The sequence below is a fragment of the Bufo gargarizans genome, chromosome 7 (assembly GCF_014858855.1).
Source record: "Bufo gargarizans isolate SCDJY-AF-19 chromosome 7, ASM1485885v1, whole genome shotgun sequence".
NCBI lineage: Eukaryota > Metazoa > Chordata > Amphibia > Anura > Bufonidae > Bufo > Bufo gargarizans.
In genome coordinates this window covers 160,461,552-160,475,307 of record NC_058086.1, presented here as the reverse complement: position 1 = coordinate 160,475,307, position 13,756 = coordinate 160,461,552, and positions in this window count along the sequence as shown.

Below are 13,756 nucleotides of genomic sequence, written 5' to 3'. Positions count from 1 at the left end.
CGCCTTGGTTTTTCAACACGCTTCTTGCGACCCTGTTGACTATTTTGAATGAAACGCTTGATCACCTAATATGCTTAATTGGTAGTAGGCTTTCGAGCCTATACAGCTTGGAGTAAGACAACATGCATAAAGAGGATGATGTGGTCAAAATACTCATTTTGCCTAATAATTCTGCACTCCCTGTATATGTAGTTGGATTTGCCAACTGTCTAAGGCATTCTTTATTATATTGATCCTCTCCCCAAATCACTATGGCTCCTCCTTTTTCCGCTGGGCGAATGACTATTTTTTCTATTTTCTGTAGTTCCCTTATAGCTTTGATCTCCCATTTTGTAAGGTTATTTTTATATATATTTTTTGTTTTCAATTTTTCTAAGTCTGCCTCCACATTTTTTTGGAATGTGGCCATTTCTGGTCCAATCTCAGTTCTAGGGAATTTCTTCGACTTACTCCTTAATTGTGTGTGAATATAAGGGTCTTGGGTTTGACACTCCATTATGGGTGGATTCTTTATAAAATATTTTTTTAGGCACATTTTTCGAATAAACTTCTGGATGCCTATATACGTGTCGAATTTATTTAAAGAAAGTGATGGTGCAAATTTCAACCTCTTGTTTAGGAGTGTGACCTGAGTGGTAGTCAGATTTGTTCCACTCAGATTGATAATGTTATCAGTTGTATTTAGTAGTGGTCTCTGTGTTCCCCTCTTTCCCTGTGATCGCCGTGTCTTCCTCTTTTTTGGTATTTTTCCCTGTGATGTATTTCCCGTGTGTTCTCCGAGCTGTAATTGTTCGGAGGATTCACTGTCCATATTTCGTGTCTCCCTAGATCCATTTTTGGGCGTGTTTGGTTCCTCTGTCCTTCTGGTGCTCTGTGTCTTAGATTGTATGGTGCTCTGTGTACATAAGGTGTTGTCCTCAATTGGTCTGTTGATTGGGGCTGTCTTTGTTTTAACCTGGGAGAATGGTGTGGGGGAGTTTGATCTAAAAAAAGAATTGTCAGCCAAGGTCTCAAACCTATTTTGTATAGGTATATCATACCTCCTTGACTCTTTGACTTCACTACGTTTAGACTGGGAGTTCTCACCTACATGTTCCTCCCTATTGGGTCTTCTCTCATCTATTTTTGTGGTATGTTTATATTTTTTAGTTTTTTTAGCTATAATTTCTTGTTCTGTTTGTCCAGACTTTTGTGTAGCCTTTCCTGCCATATCTCATATGTCTGGTCCTTTGGGAATTTGTCTATTTTTAATTTTAGTGTCATTATTTTGTCTGTCAAATTACCCAGAATTATAGTTCTCCTTTTGATGATAAGTTCCATCAGGGCTCTAGATTGTAAATGTAGTAGGTCCTCACATTCTTTATTAAAAGTCTCACCCAATAAATCCTGTGCTGGGGTTTTAAATAGTTGTAGGCCCTTGGGGACTTTGTTGTGGTTCAAGTATAACTGTAAGGAACGTATTTCCCAAATCTGTCGTAGTTTTTTATGTAGAAAATCTTCTAGTTCTCTAAAAGATTCTACTACAGATTTTTCTTCTAAATTATTGGGATTCCCTCCTTCCATATCTTCAAAGCTGTAGGTTTCAGCCTTGAGTTGCTTTGTTTCCATATAATTCCATATATCCATATTGGGAAAAACAGAGGGAGCTGGATCTCAAGTGGGTGATTGGTTAGTGATGTAAAAAGAAAAAAGGGGATCCGCTCACCTATGTTTCCCTCAGGACAGGTGCTCCAAACCGTATATTTGAGTCACCCCTCAAAAAAGTTTCAAATAGATATGTCAAAAAGATGGATTGGTCACTCTTATATGGAAGTATAGGATGTTTTATTCAATACACATGTTAAAAATAGATAAAGGAATATTAAAAATACACATAAAAAATACACATAAAACAAATGTTCTATATATCTGTTTCTCTATTCTACTATCATATATAGATTTGTTGGAAAAAACTGCAGTTTTTAAAATAGTTTACTATACCCCACTTCTTTTACCAAGTGCACTACAAGAAAAAGGAACCTTTGGAACTTAACATTGAAAGCGCCATAATACGTCATCTACCTGCGCTGACAGAGAGAGGTCTGCGATCCTCATATTGGATTCAAACCATCTGCGGGAGACACGTGGGACGCGAGCGGCTCCATTACCGGGACGCCGGCTGATTCAATGGAGCAAAAGGCTCAAAACCAAGTCCTGTTTCACTTGACGGCACAAATAAAGGTAAGCCCACACAGTGGGTTCAACGATCAGAAAGAAATTCTTAAATACCTATTGAATGGACTATTGCTGAGCTCTAAAGCATTATCCTGCATCACGGCCATATAGCACTATACTACAGGAGTCGGATGCAACATAATAGCCTTTGGCAGTGGAAGTGTTTTTGTCTTGATAGAGACGCTGCGATAGAAACAAACTGTACTGGTTACTTTAGTGATAGTTTCTTACCTCTGTTGCAATTAAGCCATATATTGAAACATTGGGAGGCACAGTGGAAGAAAGCCGACTCAATCTACCATTTATTTTAAAATAAGTTGGAATTCTTCTAAAATACAGATCTCAGATATATTTTTATCAAATATGAAAAAAGACTTATTATCCAGAGACTGATTTATCATATGGCATTGATTTTGATACGGTTGAATTACACTATATTGGATGTTATATCATTTTTAATTTGAGATTCGGATGGATGTTGCTGGTGCCTGTTAACCAACCTACCTTTTACATCTAAGACTACACTAGTCTGGGTAGATACAGTTGGAGACATTAGACACCAATAACACCCTTCTTAAAGCTGCAGTACTTCTCTACTAAACTATTTTAAAAACTGCAGTTTTTTCCAACAAATCTATATATGATAGTAGAATAGAGAAACAGATATATAGAACATTTGTTTTATGTGTATTTTTTATGTGTATTTTTAATATTCCTTTATCTATTTTTAACATGTGTATTGAATAAAACATCCTATACTTCCATATAAGAGTGACCAATCCATCTTTTTGACATAGATAAAGGAATGGCCTATTGTAGAGGTTTTATTCTATTTCTATTTATAGCTGTTGTTTTCTTCATTAATTGTATTCAGTTACAAACAGAATTGGCTTAAGCAGAAGACAAAAATAACTAAATAACTTTCCAAAATATATCTTCTGTCCTTGGTTAAATATTTGGAGGGAACACAGACCACAGGCATATAAAAAAAATCCCATGCACAGATACCTAGATATTATAAACATACGCATAGGACAATTTTTAGAGATGGGAAAGGTACCACAGTTACCATAACAGAGGAGAAAACAGTTCTTTATGGTTCGGGCAGAAATGCTCAGTTATGATCCTGGGGAAGTCAGCTGCAACAATACTGCTGTTGCTACAATCTAAAGACGAGGTGGATGAGCTAAATGGTAGTATTTGTTGCAGACCAGGCTTTTGTGAATACTTTGAGCAAATGTAAATAATGAATCTGTCAACTGTGACAACACATACACCACAAAGAGAAGCGTGTAGCAAACGTAAAAGGATTGCAGAGTTGAATGAATATCATATCTCAGGTTTGTAGGCATCCAACATGCTTTAGTTGCACTAATATAATGAGGAGGCAAAGCATTCTAGAGTATACAGTAGAGGCAGCATGCGAGAAGTACAGGATGTAGGAATGGGAGGTTCTGGTGAGTAACAGACTTGGGGCTACATGGTGGCATTGGCTATTCATCCATGGCACACATTAATAGCCTAAGAGTGAACTGACGATTTGCACTCACCAACTGCATTGTAGGCGAGTCAACTTGTACCACAATGTGGGTAGTTTTTAATAAGCAACAGCCATATGATAGACTTCACTAACCACTAATTTGTAATGTCGGACATACGACACATCTGTCACTGACTTGATTCAGCTACAATGTTATGTTGGAAAAAGGAATGCCACAGATGCTTTGGGGTGGAGATAGTTGGACCTTTCCACTTTGCAATGGTGAAATGAATGTCACATACATTCTTTGCATACTATATTCTTAGAATGCATCTTAATATAAAATTACATTCTTAGAGTTTAAAATATTTTATCATTATATGCCCAAGACCCTGTTTGCATTGTGTTGAACATTTTATTTGCAGCTTTCTACCCAAAGCGAGGAATAGTTCTACAAGAGATGGATAAGGCCTGATATGGTGTACTGTGGTTCTATACTGGACAGGGCCGGCATCAAGTGAAAGTGAAAAAGAAACAAATATAAGAAGAGCACACACAAAAAGGTCCTGTAGATAGTTTTAAAGTAGCAGGTTAGAAATTACAAAAATGCACATTATTGATTATTAAAAAAGTAAACAATAAAAGTTAAATTTTAAAATATTCAAAAAACTCCATATGCACATGTCAAGAGTAGGCAACTAGTAGTCTAAGACTAAATGTAAATACAACAGGCATCAGCACCCGGCACACCCGGGCAAGTGCTGGGGGCCACTGCTCCTGGGGGGGCCCAATGTACCCGCTCACTCCTGCAGCTGTGTCCTGGTCTTCATTAAACTGCCTGTTCTGAATTCTAGGGCAGCTTACCACAGCAATGCAGACAATTTAGCCATATACACTGCTGGGGTGGGAGGCCCCAGGACTCAGAACAGGGTAGATGGAGTTTCCTACCGGGCTAAAGGACCTTCCTGATGTCTTCTGCCCATGTGACCAGTGGGGGAGGAGCCAGAGAGCTATGTTTCTGTACAGAGAGGCGCCAGGCTGGAGTGTGGTGAGGCCTAGCTGTGTGTGTCTGTCCCTGTGTGTGTCTATCCCTGTGTGTGTGTGTGTGTGTGTGTGTGTGTCGGTCCCTGTGTATGTGTCCCTGTGTGTGTCTAAGGCATTGCTTAAATTCCATACCACAGTCTAGCCAGTGCCTAATGGGTTACAGTTTAGACCACCTTCTAGGAGATGTTAATAATCCCCTTTTTTAAACCCCAGTCCATGTCCCCTCAGTACTGGGAATCAGTGGGTGTCATATTAGAAGGTAACTAAAGGTTGGAGCATAACAAAAGGTGAAATTCCTTTTTAATGTCCCCTGAAGGTGGCCACATACATTAGCTAGAAGTTGGTAACGATCTCACCATCGCACAGGTGTCTGTCCCTGTGTTTGTGTCTGTCCCTGCGTGTGTGTCCATGTGTTTGTGTGTGTGTGTGTGTCTGTCCCTGTGTGTGTATCTGTCCGTGTGTATTTGACCGCCCCTGTGTGTGTGTCTGTATCTATCCCCGTGTGTATTTGACCGTCCCAGTGTGTGTCCTTGTGTGTCTCTCCCTGTGTGTGTGTGTGTGTGTGTGTCTCTCCCTGTGTGTCACCATCACCATGCCCACAGTGTTCCCATGTGTTGACGCAGATGCATCAGGACGTTCTGTGCGGGACAAGAAGAAGATGGAATAGGAGGCAGCACTGCCAGCATAGAGTCCTGTGGGAGAGACACAGGGAGGCAAACTAAGGACATAGGTAACGCTACCACATGATCTACACTAGTGTTATCTGTGATTTTACATAGGACTGCAGGTAACACTAACACATTATTAGCACTAGTGTCATCTGTGGTTTTACATAGGACTGCAGGTAACACTACCACATTATCAGCACTAGTGTTATCTGTGCTGTTACATAGGACTGCAGGTGATATCTACTACATTATCTGTACTTAGAGAGTTATCACTGTGTAAGGGGGCCCACTGAGACTTTATCGCCCAAGGGCCCACATGAACCTGGAGCCGGCCCTGTCTCTGGATCCACACTGTACTGCCATGCGCCTTTGTGGGAACACAGAGGCTCTTTTATCTCACTGAAAAAATGTGGTTTGTTCCCCATGGCATGTTGATTAAAAAAGTATTCCTCGTGGAGGCCTTTGTAGTCTCATAAAGGTCTGCTGGTCCTCCTGTGGCTCTGTATATAACAGTACAATGCACGGGGTGAAATCTACTGAAAATCCAAAATATATTTAGCATGTAGATTTACATGCAAATGCTCAAGGATGCCACTATAAAAACACATTGTGAGTACCCTAAGGGTTCATATGTTTAGGTAAAATCACATTTTTGGTGAGATTTTTCACAAATTATGGCAAATAACACAATCTAAACTGTGATGTATAAACTCATCTTTCCTTCCTTTCAAGAGGAAACCAAACAACTCAGGGGTAAAGATGACCTTGCGGTTCGCCCCAGCAGTCGTTTTGTGTCCAACTTTGCTTGTTCGCAGTTCGCCGAACATGCGAACATATGGCGATGTTCGCCGGCGGCATATTCTTTTGCATTGTGACAAAATTTGACCCATGACACATCCATCAGGTGGGACAGGACAGCCAACTGAGACGTTTCAGCACTATGGACACACCCCCTACCCTATAAATAAACCCGATCTAGCCAGCTATTTTACATTCAGTCTTTTGCCAGTGTAGAGAGAGATTGTTGGAGCAGGGACAGACTGTTAAAGACACCAAACGTTAACTAATAGGGCCACAAAAGTCCTTTTAAGGACTGGTATAGGTGTGTTATTGATAGGTGTGACATACTGAGGGGTGTGATATACTTATAATATACGTTCTAACATAGAAAGTATTTTATAGTGCATTTGTATTGTGCAGCAGTTGTGTGCGGTTCTGCTGCAATATTGCAGCTATACAGAGGGACAAACGCTATTGGAACAACTAATTGCAACTGGTGTGATATACCAGTTGCCCCCCCAAAAAAACTGATTGAGGCAGGGGTGTGATATACCTATAATATACTTTCTATATAGTGCATTTGTATTGTGCAGCATTTGTGTGCGGTTCTGCTGAGATACTGCAGCTATACAATGGGACAAACGTAATTGGAATAACTAATTGCAACTGGTGTGATATACCTGTTGCCCCAAAATAAACTGATTAAGGGGTTTGATATACCTGCTTCCAGCAAATACGCATTAAGGGGTTCTATATACCTGCTTCCACAAATACTGCAGGGATTTTGTCACAGGGTCATTTTGAAAATGCAGATGAGAGGCAGGCAGAGGAAGAGGCAGGCCATTTAGCAGGGGTGGTAGGGGTCGGGCAGGTGCACCAGGTCCGAGCCTAAGTGGGAAGTTGGAGAAGGTGCGTGCGATTACGTCAGTGGACGCACCAGAGTTGGTTGAGTGGCTCTCAGCCTTTCACTTCTGCACCTTCCCCATCTTCTGTATCTGTACCCTCTTCACTCTTTGCTATATGCACCCCCAAAGACACCACAACCACCACCACAGCCCCTCCACTGGAGACCGAGGAATTATTTTACCATCCATTCCTAGACCTTACCGATACACAGACATTCTTGGCATTGGATCAGGAAGAGGAGGTAGCAACGGCCGCCACCCAGTGGTCTGACGACAGTACCCAGATCAGCCCAAGGTGGGTGGTCCCCACTGTTGCTGCCTACTCCAAGATCTCTAATGTCAGTGGTGGTGAAGGTGACGATGTTGACCTGTCGATGGACGTGACGTGGGTGCCCACAAGAGAGGAAGAGGAGGGGAGTTCAGAGGGAGAGACGGAGCAGCATATATGGAGGAGAAAGAGAAGAAGCAGGCAGAACTCGCAGCGCACAGGAGGCAAAAAGCAGACTGCAAATTTATCTGGAGCGAGCCATCCACCATGCACGTTCACACCTGGCGCTCCCAGGATGCCGGCACATGGCTCCGCAGTGTCAGCTTTTTTTAACTTGTCAGCTGCTGACAATAGTGTTGCCATCTGCAGCCTGTGCTGTCAACGCATAAGTCGCGGTAAGCCCAACACTCACCTAGGGACGACCGCCTTAAGAAGGCACCTGGCCTCCCATCACCGAGCCCAGTGGCAGCAGCACTGTCAGAACCCACAAAGCCACACTCCTGGCGCTCCACATCCTGCCTCTTCTTCTTCTTCTCCTCTCTCCTCCCATTTGTCCTCCACTCCACCTTCCACCATGCAGTTGTCGCGTTTATCTGGAAAAAGGCAAGCTTCCATGGCCCAAATGTTCAAATGTAAAAAGTTGATGACGCCGGATAACCCTCTTGCCCAACGGCTAACCGCCGGCTTGTCAGAACTGCTATCCTGCCAACTACTGCCATATAAACTGGTGGACTGAGAGGCCTTTAGAAAATTTGTGGCCATTGGCACACCGCAATGGAAGGTCCCCGGAGGGAAATATTTCTCCCAGAAGGGCATCCCAGAGCTATATGGCCATGTTCAGCGGCAAGAAGTGAAAGTATCTCTGGCACACAGTGTCAGTGCCAAGATACATCTTCTGACCACAGACACATGGTCTAGCAAACATGGGCAGGGAAGGTACATAACTTTTACTGCCCACTGGGTGAACCTTCTGACGGCTTTCAAGCATACAACCCGTGTGGATTTGATGTTACTGCCACGGATTGCATGCAGGCCTTCCTCTTCTTCTCCTCCTCCTAATCCATCTTCTCCTCGGCTGACTCCTCCTTTTCCACTGCTACCGCCTCTTCCGCTGTACCCCCCCCCAGCTCCCCAGAACCTATTCGACGTGCCAGGTGAGACGTTGCCATGCTGTGCTGCGGCTGTTGTGCCTGGAAGCCAAGAGCCACACCGGTCCTGCACTGCTTTCAGCTCTGCGGTCACAGGCCGATCAGTGGCTAACCCCGCTCAATTTGACAGTTGGTAAAGTGGTGTGCAACAACGGTGCCAATCTGCTGAGTGCGCTGAAACAGGGCAAAATGACACACGTGCCGTGCATGGCACACGTCCTGAACTTAGTTGTGCAACGATTTGTTGCCAAATACCCCGGGGTCCAGGACGTCTTGCGGCAGGCCAGGAAAATCTCTGGCCATTTTAGAAGATTTTACACGGCCATGGCTCGCCTTGCTGACGTTCAGCGGTGACACCATTTGCCTGTCAGACTTCTGATTTGTGACTGCCCGATGCGCTGAAACTCCACCTTGTATATGCTTGAAACGTGCCATTAATGACTACCTGTACAAACTCTGCGGCAGGACAGGTTCTGGGAAGCTTGGTTTCTTTTCACCGCGCCAGTTGCTGCTCATGCGTGACGCATGCAGACTTCCGTGGCCATTTGATGAGATCACCTAACTGGTCAGTCGCAGCCGGGGCGCCATCAGTGACATCGTACCTTACGCCTTCTTTCTGTAGCGTGCATTAAGTCTGGTCATTGATCAAGCCGTCGAGGAGCAGGAATATGAGGAAGTCTCAATGCTGAATGGATTCCCAGGGGGGGGCTACTCCATCTGAGACTTGTCAGCAGGAGTCTGAAGAGGAGTCAGAGGAGGATGGTGCCTGGGGGGAGGAGGAGGAGCAAGAAGAGCAGGCTTTAAACTTTTCTGGTATCCCTGGTGTTGTCCATGGATTGGGGCAGGCAGAGGACAACATTCTCCTGGGCGATGAGCAGGAGCCAGGCTGCTCCACCACTTCCAATTTAGTGCAAATGGGGGCCTTTATGCTCCAGTGTTTGAAGAGGGACCCCTGTATAAAAAGCATAAAGGGCAAGGACCAGTACTGGGTGGCAACGTACTTAGACCCCCAGTACAAACACAAAATGACGGACATGTTACCAGGATCACAGAGGGCTGTCAGAATGCGGCATTTCCAGGCCTTGCTGCAAGAGATGCTGCATTCTGCTGTTGCAGGTGTTGGCAGAGGAATTTCCACCCACAGAGCAACAGTTGCGAGTACCAATCCTACAGGGCATGCAAGAAGAGGGCGGTTTGGTCACTTCGGATATGAGATCATTCTTGCAGCCAACCCATCTACAGCCGCCCAATACAGCCTCAGGGAACCCGTAGACCGAATAGTGTCCGACTACATTGGGTTAACGGTTGGTGTGGACGCTCTGAAAGAGAGGAACCCCTTGACTACTGGGTGTGCAGGCTTGACTAAAGCTGGCACAATTTGCCATGGAACTCTTGGCTTGCCCCTCGTCGAGTGTCCTGTCCGAAAGGACGTTCAGCGCAGCAGGGGGGATTGTGACAGATAAGCAACCTTGCCTAGCTCAAGACAGTGTGGACTACCTCACATTTCTAAAAATGAATGAGGCATGAATTCAACACGACCACGTTTAATTGAATTTCCTCATGCCAGCCCACAGATATTCGCCACCACCCAGCACAAATAATGGTCCCTGTCTTATGTAAATACAGCGGTATAAAAGGCCTTTTCTGTCCGGTGAATGCCTAATGTTTGGGACATCGGAGGAATTCAACACCTGTGATGACCACGTGTTATCGAATTTCAACTATTATCATTTGTATTTTTTTTTTCCCAAGAGGGGGAATTTCGTTAGCTATGTTTTTAACCCAATTTTTATATTTTTTGTTCATTTAAACATATGTATTTGACATGTATTTGTACTGGCCTGCAGTAAAATTGATATCCAATGCCTGTCCAATGCCTGTCGTCACCTGGATTTAACTAAGCAAATAGGTATGAGCCTCCTGTTGGATAAATACTGCATGGGCGATTATCTTTCAGTTGGCAACAAGTAATTTAACCCCAACTGGTGCAATGAGTTGCTTCTCATTTCTTAAACAACCATCTTGTGGTCGTGGAAAAGATGTTAGTCTGTTTGAGAAGGGTCAAATCATTGGCATGCATCAAGCAAACATCTAAGGAGATTGCAGAACCTACTAAAATTGGGTAAAGAACTGCCCAACACATTATTAAAAACTGGAAGGATAGTGGGGACCCATCGTATTCAAGGAAGAAATGTGGCGGGAAAAAAATCTTGAATGATCGTGATCGGCGATAACTCAAACGTTTGGTGAAATCAAATCGATGAAAAACAACAGTAGAACTCAGGGCTATGTTTAATAGTGAAAGTAAGAGCATTTCCACACGCACAATGCGAAGGGAACTCAAGGGATTGGGACTGAACAGCTGTGTAGCCATAATAAAACCACTAATCGGTGAGGCAAACCAGAAAAAAAGGCTTCAATTTGCTAGGGAGCATAAAGATTGGACTCTGGAGCAATGGAAGAAGGTCATGTGGTCTGATGAGTCAAGATTTACCCTGTTCCAGAGTGATGGGCGCATCAGGGTAAAAAGAGAGGCAGATGAAGTGACTAGTGCCTACTGTACAAGCCTGTGGGGGCAGTGCTATGATCTGGGGTTCCTGCAGTTGGTCAGGTCTAGGTTCAGCAACAGTATGTGCTCCAAGAATGAGGTCAGCTGACTACCTGAACATACTGAATAACCAAGTTATTCCATCAATTTATTTTTTCCTGATGGCACGGGCATATTCCAAGATGACAAAGCCAGGATTTATCGGGCTCAAATTGTGAAAGAGTGGTTCAGGGAGCATGAGACATCATTTTCACACATGGATTGGTCACCACAGAGTCCAGACCTTAACCCCATTGAGAATCTTTGGGATGTGCTGGAGAAGGCTTTGTGCAGCAGTCAGACTCTACCATCATCAATGCAAGATCTTGGTGAAAAATTGAAGAAAATCACAGAAATAAGATAATAATGCACTTAGTAAAGTAGATGCAAGCATTATATATGGACAAAGTCCTCACTCTGATATGATAAAATCTGAGACACTTAGCCAATATATTTTGATAAAAATACATCTGTGCCCGCCTACCAAGCGCCAAGGTGGTCTCAGGTCAGGCGGGTCCTACGCTAAACCTACCTAAGCCGTTGGGCTTCTATGTTCAGGAGCGCAGACCCCGCACATATGGTGTGCTGCTCCTAGTCACCTCCATGTGCATCAAGCAACCGATGGGAGGAGGAGCAAGCACACCTATATGTACCACCTAATCAAGGCGCTCTATTGGATAGGAAGGGCAAAATTGCAAAGGAATGCTACTCCCAAATAAAATAGGTGCGCATTCACACTTGAAGGTGCCACTCCCTCAAGCAAATACTACATAGACAAAAACTTTTTGTTCTTGGTTAAAGATTAATGCAACACTGAATGGAAATAAATCTTGTGACATTGCAGAAGCTTATGCGTGCCGTAATCAAAGCTAAATGTGGTCTAACAAAATATTAGTGCGTGACATAATCACTTGATGTTTTCTGTCCAGTGAATGAATAATTTTTGGGGCCTGTAGTCCACTGGTCTGCAGTAAAATTGATATCAATTGACCGTCTAATATACCTCCAGCCACATAATCACTTGATCTTTTCTGTACGGTGAATGCCTAATGTCTGGGGCCTGTACTCCTGTGGGGCCTAAAACAAAACAGTTTGAGGCTCCGGCAGGCCACATTTTTGACAGTTTCCCTTTAAAGAGGACCTTTCACTTGTATAAACTATGTGAACTGAGTATGCTGCCATACAGAGCGGCGCCCGGGGATCTCACTGCACTTACTATTATCCCCGGGCGCCGCTCCATTCTCCCGTTATAGGCTCCGGTACCTTTGCTCCTTAAGTTATAGTAGGCGGGTCTTCCCTTGTCCTGTGGGCGTCTCCTTCTCCTAGGCTGCAGCGCTGGCCAATCGCAGCGCACAGCTCACAGCCTGGGAGAAAAAAACCTCCCAGGCTGTGAGCTGTGCGCTGCGATTGGCCAGCGCTGCAGCCTAGGAGAAGGAGATGCCCACAGGACAAGGGAAGACCCGCCTACTATAACTTAAGTGCAAAGGTACCGGAGCCTATAACGGGAGAATGGAGCGGCGCCCGGGGATAATAGTAAGTGCAGTGAGATCCCCGGGCGCCGCTCTATATGGCAGCATACTCAGTTCACATAGTTTATACAAGTGAAAGGTCCTCTTTAAGATGCATAAAAATGTCCCCCGATTAAAATACATATTTTTGGTGGGAATTTTTGCCATTGATCCCCCTCTGGTATGTCACTGTCCATGTTGTGGGACGATTTTTGCACTTCTTGTAAGTATTTGGTGGCTGCAATAATGACCTGAAGGTTTTTCATGTTCGCCTGCCATTAAAGTGAATGGGGCCCGCCGCCAACTTGCGGTTCGCGAACATTTGATCGTGTTCGCGAATCGTCCCGGCCGATGCTCGTCCATCACTACTCAGGGGATCGACCTGTAATAAAGAATAGATGATTACATACCAGATGGATCATGTGCTGCTTCTTCGGTTCTCCTGGCAGGGGAACTGTTTTTCCAGCTGCATTGACAACATGTGACTGCTTTAGATATTCATTGACCTCAGCAGTCCACTGACTGGCTGCAGCGGGCACGTGTTGTCAATATGACGTGTCTTAAAAAAGTCCAAGCTAGTTTTTTTTGTCAGTATCATTTATAAGACTTCAAAGCTTTAAATCCTAGTAATTATAAAGATTAAAGAGAACCTGTCACATGAAAATGCAGTGCAATCTGCAGACAGCATGTTATAGAGCAGGAGGAACTGAGCAGATTGATATATAGATTTGTGGGAAAAGATTCAAAAAAACTTGTAATTTATATATTTTTTTTTAACTAAGATTTTTCTATGCTTACCCCAATGTACAGCTATCTCTATATACACACTTACACAGGGAATGCTATCAATCACTGATAACACCTTCCCCGTGTACAGCTATCAGTGACTGACAGCTATCTCTGTATACACACTTACACAGAGAATGCTATCACCGATAAAGATGGCCCCGTGTACAATTAAAGTCAGAAATAGCTGAGATATAAATGTATAAATTACAAGTTTTACTGGATCTTTTCATGCAAAACTATATATCAATCTGCCCAGCTGATCCTGCTCTATAACATACTGCCTGTAGATTGCTCTGCATTTTGTGCTGAAAGGTTCTCTTGAATATAATAATAAAAAAAATTGGTTTATTTAAAATAATGTATTT